General features: G+C 41.5%; 1 long non-coding RNA gene across 1 annotated transcript in view; it reads right to left on the reverse strand.

The window, feature by feature from the left end:
- The window catches only part of LOC147006181 (uncharacterized), a 102442-nt gene extending 89360 nt beyond the window's left edge, over window positions 1–13082 (reverse strand). Inside the window, exons 1-2 of the long non-coding RNA XR_015046550.1 lie at window positions 12931–13082; window positions 1553–1679 (exon numbers count right to left, since the gene is read on the reverse strand). This is a non-coding gene — a long non-coding RNA (uncharacterized LOC147006181). The remainder of the gene's footprint in view (window positions 1–1552; window positions 1680–12930) is intronic.
- Between the last annotated feature and the right edge of the window lie 283 nt (window positions 13083–13365).

The raw sequence follows: 13365 nt of genomic DNA on the forward strand, positions 1-13365 counted from the left end.
CAACTCAGACCTGTTCTCAGACACGAGGATGGTGAATGCAATGGGTCACAGTGTAGACTCGGGCATGGACTCGGTTGACCTACATTGGCTTTTGACCATGCCTTGCTGAGCAGACCTGTCCCAGATAGCATGTAAATGAGCCACGATGCCCCTGTGAGCATAATACAAAGAGACAGCAGAACCTCTCTCTAGATTTTTTTTTTCAAATCATGAATTAAGTCTTTATCCTAAACAGCCTTTCCCCGAATGTGTTCTTAAGCATGCTAGACCCAAGGCATGCCACACAACAAAAAGGAAGCTGGTGTTTGCCATTGTGTGTGAGAGGACTTAGTCCGCAGTATCCCACACATAGGGCTGGCATGTGCAATACTCAAGAGTGCATAGGTGTTTTAAGTGACTAGCAGAAGAAAAATTTTAAAAAACCAAACTGCAACCATGTTTGTACCAGTTAACTGTAACTTCACAGTCACAGGCTAAGAGACCATTTACTACCTGACATCACGGGCTGTGGGAAACCTGAGTCTGTGATGAGACATGCCACCACTCTTGGAAACGAAATGAAAGATCCCTCCCAATTCTAACCAAAACACCAAGCTAACATAGAAGATCAAATAAAATGCAGATGGAAAATGGTCTCACGCATGAAAGTGCTGGGAGAAAGACAAGGAGACCCTGGGACCCATAAAAACAAAACTGAGATGGTTTACCCTGGGCCTTAATGTCACGGGATAACAGGCAGAAACTGAAACCAACACATCTTTATGTCAATGCACTCTTCTGGGGCCCAAAGGTCCTGTAAGAGTCTCAAACATTTCAAATAAAAGATCTTTCACCATGAAGCTGGGACAAAAACAATTCGGCCTGGCTGTTTGAAGCATCAGGCAGGTCTCACGTCACAAAACAAATACTGAAAAGAAAGAGAACAGGAAACCCACCCCCCCCACCACCCCCATCCTGGAGTTGGTGAAGTCTCTACTTTCTACTTGACTAACAGCAAAGATGTAGCCAACTTCAATACATTGAAAATGGGGGAACTGACACCAGATGACGTTCTCCACTCAAGGAATGAGTAATAATGTCAAAGGGGGCACGGTCTGCTACCCCTGCAGTCTTTAGCTTGACACTTCCCCCATAGAAACAGTGATCCAGCAACAAGTAACAAATGCCACCCAAAACCAAATCTGTTACAGTCCGGTCCCCACTCAGCTGAAACTTGGGAGGGAGAGGCCAGCAGAGAACACAAAAGTCACACCTCGTCTGCACCTTAGGTACTCCACGTAGGCACCACATTGAGTACCCCTGGGGGACAACCTCTAAGCTAAGTTTCTCTGCAAAATACTTAACCTCATTTAACTAAACACCCATGGTAGCCATAACCACTTCAGTTAACAGGAAAGCACTGCAAACCAAAGGGAATGATGTAAAGGAGATGAACACTACAGACATATGAACACAGAGGGACGAACGGACAGACGGATGCTGCTCTCTCCAATGAAGTAGTGAATAGGGGCGAGTACAGAGCAGATATGTCACTCAAGGAAGCATGTCTTACCTGAGAAGAGCCCAACAAGGATTGGTCACGACTGCTGTCACTGTAGTATTTTCATTTCTGCTCTCGGTTGATCTGGTCACGGGTGTTCTTAGTGTGGACACCTCATCCAAACACAGGGCCCTGTGGGCTGTGGAGCAGAAGCTGCTATTTACAATTTTGCCAGATCAGAGATGTTTTAACCCAGACTGTATGGTAATATGGGATAATGGGGCATCCTCGTTGGATACCTTCCTTCCTTTATCACCACAATCTCTTCCCAGCCCCCAAATTCCTTCACTGTATAAAGAAAGAGACACAAATTTCAGGAGGGGAAAGAGATTCTATTTTCATATTTTATTACCAGGAGTCCATATGTGTTCATCGAAAACCTAAGTGGCATTAGTAACGTTGCTCCTTCCTGGAATGGGTAAGAGACATAGTAAGTCATTTAAAAACTTAAGTATTTCATAATATTTGGGGGAAATGTGGGAAGAAACAGAACCCAAGAATGGATTTTAAGAAGTTTTTTTCCAGGGCCAAAAGAATGGGAATGGGTGGGTAGGGAAGGAGGGGGGGGTATGGGGGACTTTCGGGATAGCATTGGAAATGTAATTGAGGAAAATATGTAATAAAAATATTTTTTAAAAAAGGAAGTTTTTTTCTCAAAGGTGGTGGTGATGCTTTTAACCCCAGCACTCAGGGGGCAGAGGCAGGCAGGTCTCTGTTAATTTGAGACAAACCTGGTCTACAGAGAAAGTTTCATGACTGTAAGACTGTCAGGGATACACAGAGAAATCCTGACTGGAAAAACAAACAAACAAACAAAAAATGAAAAACCCAAACAAACCAGGAGGAGGAGGAGAAAGAGGAGGAAGAGGAGGAAGGAGAAGGAGGAGGAGGAGGAAGGAAGAGAAAGGAGGAGGAAGAGGAGGAGGAAGGAAGAGAAAGGAGGAGGAAGAGGAGGAGGAAGGAAGAGAAAGGAGGAGGAAGAGGAGGAGGAGGATGAAGGAGAAAGAGGAGGAAGAGGAGGAAGGAGAAGGAGGAGGAGGAGGAGGAAGGAAGAGAAAGGAGAAGGAAGAGGAGGAGAAAGGAAGAGAAAGGAGGAGGAAGAAGAGGAGGAGGATGAAGGAGGAAGAGGAGGAAGAGTAGAAAGGAGGAGGAAGAGAAGGAAGGAGGAGGAGGAGGAAGGTGACAACCCAGACAAAGCTATTTCCTGGCTCTTCAGATTGTGCTTTCTCATTCCCCCCCCCAACCCCACCCAGGTGGCCTCTCTGTCATTCTCTTCCCTCTGTGTAAATTATCCTCAGGTGCTATATGTCAATCTATAGATTATATACCATTTTCTCATAGGATACTCTCTCCCTCAAGTACCCAGCTGTACAGGACAGGTAGAAGAAAGGTAACAATTGCATGCATGCATGCTACAGAACACAGGAAGAAAACACTCACATCCTTAGGTAAGACAGAGATCCCAGTGGTACTGTAACAGGGGTCAAGACTGGGTATCCTCAGCCTCCTCCCTTAGATAGCTCTGTCATATGTAGACAACTAAGCAAGAAAACGTATAATTTTTCTTGAGCTGTCCAAGAGTCAAAGGGCCACTTTCTCTGTCAGCCACTGCAGCTCATTGTTCAACAGTTTTCCTTCAGTTACAGAAATTAAGCTCCCTGTCCTAAACCATCACCTCAAAGCCCAGCATGTTCACCATCACCTGCCCTTAATCTTCTATTGCTCCTGATTGATGCACTGCCTGTCCTGTCTCAATTTCCTACTCTCATGCTTTGTTTCCACGTGCTCAGCCTTGCCCTTTGTGCTGGAATTACCCGTATTTTTTCTGAATTCCTTCCTGACATCTTTCCTTCCACCCCTTATCCTTTTCTAACCTTTCTCCTCTTCTAGAGTCTCCTTCTTTTATTCTTCTAAGTTGTGTTGTCTTTCTGCCCTTCTTGAGTTACATAAAGTTTAAGTTCTAAATTCCTACACAGAAAGAAAATGCAATAATTCTGGACTAGCTGTAGCGCACAGTCTCAGATTTTGTTCCACATTCCTCAGAAGCAAGCCTATTTTTATAGATAGCATTTCCTCTTTGTTGCAAGCCTCTTTCCTCCACCTGCAAACTTTCTCCATTCCAGGAAAGGAAAATGTGTATAGCCTCTTAGAGGAACCACGCTCACAAAATGTTCATCACATTCTTCCCCTGTGGTCTCCCGGCTCAGAGCGCATCTCTTTGGAAAATGTTATTCATTTTATACCACTCTTAATCTGGCATTTAGTGACTGTATAAGAGTTTATTATTTATAAATAATGGCTACACTTTAACATGCATAAAACTTTACAAATATTTTTTGTATGTACTGGTCCCAGTGCCTTAAGAATCAAGGGGACAAGTACAAGACAGAAATTGATAATAGTCTCAAGACTGTTACTTCTGTCTAATATGCTCAGTAAGTGGTAATAAAAGTTAGCAGGACACTGATGCTTTTATACTGACCCTGGAGGAAGTTATGGAGTTAAATTCGCTCCAGGAAAGACACAGCATTTTGAAGAAAAAAAAAAAAAAACACGCTACGATTTGGATACTATTTGAGTAGGGATTCCTGAGCTAGAAACTCGATTCCCAGTCTAACAGTGATTGGATGTAGACCTTTAAGAGGTGGAGCCTATTGAAAGTGGTTAGATCACTGGGCATGTCCTTCAGAAGAGATGAATGTAGTTTTATGAAGACTCAAGAGAGAAGGCGTGGCCTTTACACTCTGTACTTTACAGTCCTCCTCGAGCTGCTGTCTCCTTTCTCTCCTCTCACATGTATTGTAGCCAAGGCAACCCTCGTCAAAGCCCAAACAGATGTGTCTACCTAATACTGAACTTTCAACCTCCAAAACCGTGAGCTAAATAGACCCTTTCCACTGACAAGTACCCTTCTCCAGGCGTTGTGCTATAGTTACAGCAAACAGAATAGTACAATATAGAATGAAATCCTTCCCATGTTTATTTCAAATCAAATAGGATGTCATGGTTGTCTCTTCAGAGCAATTGTCTAACTTACAAAATTGAGCACAGACTCATGGATCTTGACATGGAGTATTAATTTAGATATCCTATATATTGCATATATGACTGACACGTAAATAATGTCTTCTCATAAGAAGTAAAAAGACAGCACATGATGGCTACGCGGTGTTTTTCTTCTCTGTTTTGTAGCACTCCGTACTTAAACCATGCATTGTCTGCTTACGGAAGCCCTGCTCTCTCACCCGACCTTTGACTCTACCTTGAAGAAAGAGTCTGTACCATGTAGGGAGGAAACAGAAGAACTGAAGAGCATTGGGTATCCACTGTGTTGTGTGCATTCTCCTGTCTGCTCAGCTCATGTTCCACTGAGAGGTGCTCCCTGCCTGCTGTTTTTAGTTCTAGGAATGAGGAACTTGAGCCACCCTTTTCAAATTTAAATATTGTACTTTCGATCATATCTCCCGAACAGAAGATGGGAGAACTGAAAATCTCAGGAGAATCTGACTTCAGTGACCTGGTTTTCCCTTCTGCACAGGACCAACTCCAATATTAGATTTTTTTTTTTACAAGAGCACAAATCCACTTTTATTTATTTACTCTCCATTAGTTTAAATCCAGGACAAGTAGAGCATCACATAGACTCTGTGTCCAACGGCCTTTGCGGGAAGGTTGCTTGGGAATTTGGCATGATCCATACCACTGTTTCTGTGGGGCAGAGGTACTTTTCCCTACATCACTCTGGTTCTGTTAGGTTTGACTCCAGGGGTCACTGCATTGATTTTTGCTTTATACACATAAGCACATCTCTTGCCCAAGTAGCACTCAATTTCATCTCAAGCATAAACGCCTTCAATGTTGAGAAGAGCCATTGTGTTCTCTTTGGTTCCAGAGAGCTCACTTGTGGCTAACAAAAATGGACATGCTTCACAGCCTTCCGAAGATATTTGCTCTTTTTTTTTTTTTTTTTTTTTTAAGAAGTCTGTTCCCAGTGGGCCTTGCAGGTGCCAAGATGGTGGAAAGAATACAATATTAGATACTTAATGGTTTTTCATAGAGCACGAGATTACGACCTGGTTAACTCAGCTACTATGATAGGCACAGTAGTACCTGTAATCCTAGTGCACAAGGCTGTGATGGGGTGTCAGAAGCTGGAGGTCCACTCGGGATACAAAGGGTAGCACAGTAGTGCTGTGTTATCATTATCTTCTTCCTCACCCTGACCTTGATTCGCATAATGGTCACACCAGACATTGAGCACAATACTCCTCGACAAACTTACTTTATAGTTCTCACACTATGTGGCTACTACAGTCAGAAAGACATCAACAAAAGGCTGTGGAAAGGCAGAAAACAAATGGCAGCACAATGATGTTCCAGGTGGTGGTGACCTTTATGCCATAGGTCTTCTTTCACTTCTGGGAATGCTTATGATCTGTCTAAGTTTTCTTCTATAACCGTGGGTGGGGGGAGCTTTGAAGTATTCTGGAAAGGGAACCTTCCAGAACAATAGTATTAGAACCATCAAATTTTTGTCTCTCCACAAAAGCAATATGTAATGTTGAAAGATGCTGAAATCAACCTTCCCTGGTCTCTGGAAACTAACTGAAGTCTCTCAGTGACTTTAGGGTTTTGTGGTTCCCAAGAGTCAGGCCATCTAGTTTTATGGCATTTGAATTTTCCCTATTCTCATTCCCCTCTTCTAATCCCCATAACAGCCTCAAAATTCTACAATTTTGAGACCAGAGATGCTGTGAGATAAGCAACCTAGCATCCATGAAAGGGAACAGAGTAACTTTGGAGCATCCCAAAAATCTTCACCCCCAGGGAGTTAGAGTTGGGCTACTTCTAACACCTCATATTTACAGACTTTAGGCTTCCAGGAGCAGAGTGTTGCTTGTGGCCAGCAGTAAGTAAACATGGCTCACCTCTGTCACCTCGGCTTTAAGGTGTAAAGAATAACCGAGCTGGCTTCACATCAGAAATAGAAGCCATCTTGTAATCTGCTGCCCCAGGATTGGCAACTGGACCATCTTATAGGCATGTAGTGTTTGCCAGTCACAGAGACCAAGGGTTGGAATCACACTACACTCTGTTCCCACTGTCCTAACCTGGGTATCCTTAACTTTCATTTTGCCCTGTATCCCACAACTGAAACTGTCAGCTAGCATCCAGAACAAGATGGAGTGTGCACATAGGCACTATAGAGGTAACTGAATCAGTAAAGTGTGAGCCAGACAAGCAAGAGGACAGGACCTGAAACCACAGTAAAAGCCAGGCATGGTTGGCCATGTGAACTTGTAATCCCAGCATTGGAGATGCAGAGACAGCCAGACCCCTGGAGCTCACTGGTTGATCAACATAGTAATGTCAGTCAGGGAGCTGCAGATTCAGTGAGAGACTCTGCCTCAAAAATAAGATGCCTGATGTCAACCTCTGTTCTTTGCATAGGCCACAACACGCAGACACACCACTGGCACAGAGACAGACAGACAGACAGACAGACAGACAGACACATACACACACACACACACACACACACACACACACAAGAAGGTTGTGCATATGTCAGCTTTGTTCTTTTGCCTTCCAAGCTCCTGGATTTTGCTGCACATTTTCTGTGGTTTTTGGCTCCTACTCTTAATACTGCTCTGGATAGAGGGAAACAAGATGGAAGCTGAGGGAACTGAGGAGTCAATGCATAAGTAACTAGTTTGTGGTCATGGTTTTGAAAGATAAAAGGTTTTCAGCTTCTCTTTATGTATACCACACTTTCTTTACCCATTGATATACTGAAGGATACTGGGACTTGCTTGTGAATAGTCCCATGGTAAGCATGTGCATGCAGTTAGACGTATGTGCAGATAATCGTGTGCACAGGTAACTCTGTCCTATGCAGCCTTATTGGTTACTTCAGGTAATCATAATCAACATTGGAATATCTGAATCATATGGTAGTTCTACTTGACCTTCTAAAGAACTTCCATATAGATCTCATTATGACTGCACCAATCCCTAGCAACAGTGCATAGGGTTCTACCCACCCCACATCCTCAGCCACATTTCTGTTGATGATGGCCGTTCTGATTGGGATGAGACAGAAACTCAATACTGTTGCCACTTGCATTTCTTTGATAGCTAAAAATGTTGAATTTTTTTTCATGCACTTACTGCTCAGTTGTACTTCTTTTGAACAGATTTTTTTTAAGGGAGAAAGGCTCAATTGTTCAAGATATAAGTATAGGAAAAAGAATTTATTTCATGCCAGACACCGCATGAAGCATTACACACTTTTTACTTCTCAGAATGAATTATGAAGTAAATGTCACTATGATCCCAGTTTGCAAATATAACAGTTAAATAACTTGTCCCAGAGTACACATGAAGCAACACAGCTAGATAGTTTTCATGTCCACCTTAACAGCCAGGTCCACGTGTTGTCTTTGCTGGGCTCTCCATCCGAGTGCAATGCATTTTTGTGGGAAACAGTTATTAAGTTGAGTACAGACTTTCTGTCATTTCATCTTTTAACTCGTTTTAACTCTTCTAATACTCTAAGATAGATGCTTTTAATGTTTCTAATGTGGTTGAACAAACATTCACCAGTCCCCCTGCTAGTTAATGATCAAAACCAAGTTTTAGAGCATCTTTCCTTGCCCCAGATCCAACATAACCATCACTGTATAATCTCACAAGGTAGAGAAAATTACCTAATAGAATATAACCTAAGATCCCTTCTGAGCATAAAGAGATATGGAAAAATTACCAGGTTATTTTTTAAAATAGTCCTTGCGCTCCATTGACTAAGGAATATAATGTTCTGGCATCAAACTGTCCCTGTGTCATTTCCCATGATGCACCACTTGGAAACTGATAACCAGCAAATCTCCCCAACCTAGTCATCACAGCCTATCTCCCCCCATGACCCTCGAAAATTTCCCTGCCATCTCATGGAAGCATACTGTAAAGATCTTTCCTCATCTGTCAGTCAATAACGGGTCTCTTAGCAACCATCCTCCCGGGTCGATTAATATGATACACGAACAGACAGCATCCATTCCACACAGGGTGACCAAAGGTTCCTTTTTCATACCACCATGATTCACTGTCCTTTCTCAGAAACTCATCAGTTCATCTAGAACAAAAGCCATTCACTCAACAAGAGGCATACTTGAGAGAGCCAGGGGCCAGTAGTAGGGATTCCAGATGAACAGGGTGGCCTTCAAGTTGTCCTATGCTTGCTTTCTCCATCCATCATCCCCACCCAATCCACTCCTCAGTGGTACTTTCCTCAGGAGAAACCAGCTATTTTCTCTCTCTCTGTCTCTCCCCAGAGCAACCTTGGGATAGGAAACCACACACTCGTCTAGATGTAGAAATGGCTTTGATGTGTGGTCTAGAAACACACCAGTGAAACACAAGATTGGGTCACAATCTCAGACATGCTATTGGATTATTCCACAGGCATTTTTTGTGAAATTTAGAGACAAGGGGGGTTTCCTTGCTGTGGTATAGAAGAAAAGGGGTAGAATTTGTGGTATCATTCCACTCTATCCGATGATTGGAAAAATATTTTTTTAAATATTTCACTCAATAATAGTAACAGCTCTGGGCCCCACAATCGCTTGAGTTACTGTTATATAGCACTCAGGGTCACCATTGTTGTACTTTTCCTACAGCACCTAAATTATGCCAATAGAGCCTCCACAGGAATCGAAATTAGTACTCACATTGTGTCTGTTAATTTTTTTAGGTGCACTTTAGCTTCTCACGCCTAAACTATTCTCTCTTTTAGGAAAGCAACTCCTTCAAAATCCTGCTGCAATGATTTAATGATTTCATAATTCTGACCATTTTATATGACTCTAGCATCAAGGATCACCTAGAAAAATCAAGTTAAAAAACAATATGCCTCGAGAGAAAACTTGGGGGTTTTTCTTCACACTTTTGAGAATGTAAGTGTTTGTTTTATTCAGACATCCTGAAACAAAACAGTACACGTATTTGGAGATGGCTGGATGAAAAGAGACTTGGACATCAGGTTCATCAAATAAGACATTCACTTGCGCAAGAATGGTAAGTGTTGGTACAAACTAACAGGGGTGCACCTTGGACTTTGAGCACCCGAGGCAGCTCACAGCAGAGTGTATCTATTACACCTACCCCCTCTACATAAAACAAATTATTACAGCTATACACAATTTTACATATCCAGGTCTTTTCATACCCTGTATTAAATCAGAATGGATTTTTGATAAGACTCTCAAAATTAATATTATCAAAGTTAATAAACAATGGCACTCAAAAATTAATTCATTTTTCAATCATTGAAAATAAAACCCAGGTTGTTTATAAATCAATGTGTTCCTCCAGGGCCGTCCATTTCACTGATGACCATTGCTTCAATCAGTCCAAAGTCAACAATACTCTGAGTGTGAATTTCCATTTGCAGTCGCCAAGGCACAAGCGCTGTGTCATCAGATTCTAATCGTGTTAATTTACTGCATTGAATCTTCCCAGGGTTGAATCAATGCATCTTGGTTATTTTCATTAGTCATATTCATATATATATATATATGTGTGTATATATATATACACACACACACACATACACACACAAATATATTCTCACTTTGTATCCAAGGCTGGCCTCCAACTCACAGTAATCTCCTGCCACAACTGCCCAAATGCCAGAAATACAGACATAAGCCACGCTGCTGAGCTTTCAATCAAATGATTGACTGCAGTTCACAATAACTTCTAACTTACCATTTCCATCCTACAATATGGAAATTATATTTTCTCGCTTTGCATTTCAATAAGTGTTTTACTCGTTGTTTTCTACTTGGTTAGACCAATCTGAATCCAGGTGGGGATGTGTTATTCAATCACCATTTAGGATTTATCTGACTTTTGGTTTATTTTTGATTTTTTTCTTCTTACCCTCCCCTCACCAAAAATAAAAAAAGAAAGAAAGAAAAAAAAAAAAAAGAAATGCACTGATTTTGTTTTCAAGTGGTATTATCATATTGCTGCGTTGATTTCCATCTCTCTAGGATCTTTTGATGACTTTTTTCTTTAGTTGTTTCTACACACATTATATATATACATGTGCATTCCTAAACACATAAATACAACCTACTCAGTCCATATACTGTTATAATTTCAAAAAATTTAAAAATTAAAAGAGAAAACATAAAAATCATAAACTTTTAAAAATTACTCAAAGTGAGACACCAAATCAAGCTCTTGGGTGAAGGCAATATATTTGGGAAGCTTTCTCAGTCCTATGAGAAAATTTGGAAAACAGATAAGAAAAGTCAAGGAAGAATGGATCAACACCTATGTAACTAAGTGTGTTCAACTGAACCACACTCTCCCTAGAACCCCTGGGAACTTATGTGGAGCATAACTGAAGACTTGTCCTCTTGGCTCCTCATAAATACTTTCCTGATAGCTCATGCTTGCTTTGATGAAGAATAAGGCCAGTGTCACTGAGACATGCAGGAAGACTACAGCATTCGTGTCCCCAAGATACAAAATAAATGTCAGCTTTCACAGGAAACATCAAAAGAAAAGAAGAGGTCTATCAGATAGACCAGTAGTTCTCAACTTGTGGGTCTTAACCTCTTTAAGGTTGCATACCAGATATTTACATTACAAGTCGTACCAGTGGCAAAACTCCAGTTATAAAGTAGCAACATTGTATTAAAGGACCACAACATTAGGAAAGTTGAAAACCACTAAGGTAGACAGACAACATTTCTCTCCCATAGTTGATTAGAAAATGGTAGTGAAGAAAGTAATCAGACATTAAGAAGTCATTAATAACCTTGGGTTTCATAGATACTTAAAGTACTTTACCATCAAATGCTAACTTCTGCTTAAACAGCACAAGAGAAGTGCTCATGGAACTGCACTTCGGGTTTAACTGCTTAATTGAACTGCTTAATTGAGTTGCAGCCTGCTGGCTAGGATATTTTTGTATTATCTTCACAACAACTTCATGGGATAAGAATTATAGTCCCAATTATCAGTAAAATGGAAGCAACCACTTTTGAAATTTTAGTGATAGCACCTGGTATCTATACCTCAATCATGGAGGTAGCTGTGCTAACTCTTAAATGAAAAAGTTCTTGCTCAACATAAACCCTGAACACTCTTATGAGCCTGAGACAGAATTGAATTCATCTGGAATCCATCAGTTCCATTCTGATGGGTATACATGACCTCAGCAGTGACCGTCAAAGAGCCCAGCACTAAGAATCATTCCCCCAAATATTCCATTTTTAAGAATTATTTACAGATGAAAAACTTTTTCCTGGCCATTGTTAATGATAGGCAACATCATTGAATCTTAATGATTTATTAGGGGTAGTAATAAAGAGATAGAAACTTCACAAAATAATGATAACTCCAACCTGAAGTAAAGTTTATGCTGTCCTCATTGGATTATTTCTGTCTTTTAAAGGCTACAATGGCGTCTCATCTTCTCTGATTTCTCTCCTCGCAGATTATAGTCAGTCCTCAATCCTTTCTACAAAGCAATAACAGCCTAAAGACATCCCAACGGGAGGGGGCCTCTGAGAGGACCATGCTTCAGTTAGCATACTGACACACATAACACTGAAGGGTTTTGTTACATGTTGAAAGCTGGCAGGTGCACATGTTCTTCAGGAGTGGTCAGTTAAGGTCAAATGCATCCTTCTGATTTCCCAGAGTCATTTTTTTTTTCATCTTACAAAAAGGAAATGAGGGAATCAGGGGAAATAATATAACAAATCTGTAAGATCCTTTTATATTATGAAGTCTGTCTCTGTCTCTGTCTCTGTATGTCTCTGTCTCTGACTCTGTCTCTGTGTGTCTCTGTCTCTCTATCTCTGCCTCTCTCTCCCTCTCTCCTAATCCACCCCCCTCTCTCCCTCATGCATAGTGTGTGTGTGTGTGTGTGTGTGTGTGTGTGTGTGTGTGTGTGTCTACTGCAGAGAAGTAAGGATTAACCATTATAAGATGGCCACTGAGGGACATCATGGCATCAGTAATACTGAAGTTTCAATCTGGATTTGTCCTCTATCCACACAGGACTTCCAGTGAAGAGGCATCTTGTGACAAAAATTAAATGTGTGGCAATGAATGAAGAAACAAGAAGAAAACAGTTTACACAGTCCAAGTCAACCCTTAAGGGGGAAAAAATGTACCCTTCAAAACCTTGTCTAAATCTCAGCTTAGCCTACAGATAAGAGCACATAGCCATCAGGAGTGTGAGACACCCCCCCCCCAAGGGCTAGTAGATCTTACATTAAGGCAGTTTCTGCCAGGCAATGCTTATGGCATCTATCTGTTGGGTTTACAATATCCAGATCATAGAAACATACATTTGTGAAGCTCACCATTTGGAAGGAGTCAAGTGCTGTGTGATCTGCTGTTGCTGGGCCTGGACACAATCCAGCTGGATGCTACTACTGCCTTCTACTCTTCATAGGCAGAGAGCAGGCTCTCTCCTCTGCACCACCAAGGCCTCCTCTGTCCCCTTTCCACCGCTGCCATCTTGCTTCTCTGTCTTTACTGTTTATTTCCTTATAGCCTTCTCTGCTCTCCGGATCAGTGTTTACACTCTTCCCTCTGCAGATATACTAAAGGTACAAAGGACATCTGACACAGCATCCTAGGAGTCTTCCCCTCGATTGCCTAGTAACAAACAAACAAACTATAAACAATGTGGTCACGTTTCATTCTAGAGAAACTAGGTCACTTGTGATTTCCAGAAAGATACATGCACAATTCCTCCCCCAAAGAGCTGCAGAGACTTCAATTCAGAATGTTAG

This window comes from Mus caroli, unplaced genomic scaffold, assembly GCF_978045245.1.
Source record: "Mus caroli unplaced genomic scaffold, Mus_caroli_1 scaffold_1, whole genome shotgun sequence".
Taxonomy (NCBI): Eukaryota; Metazoa; Chordata; class Mammalia; order Rodentia; family Muridae; genus Mus; species Mus caroli.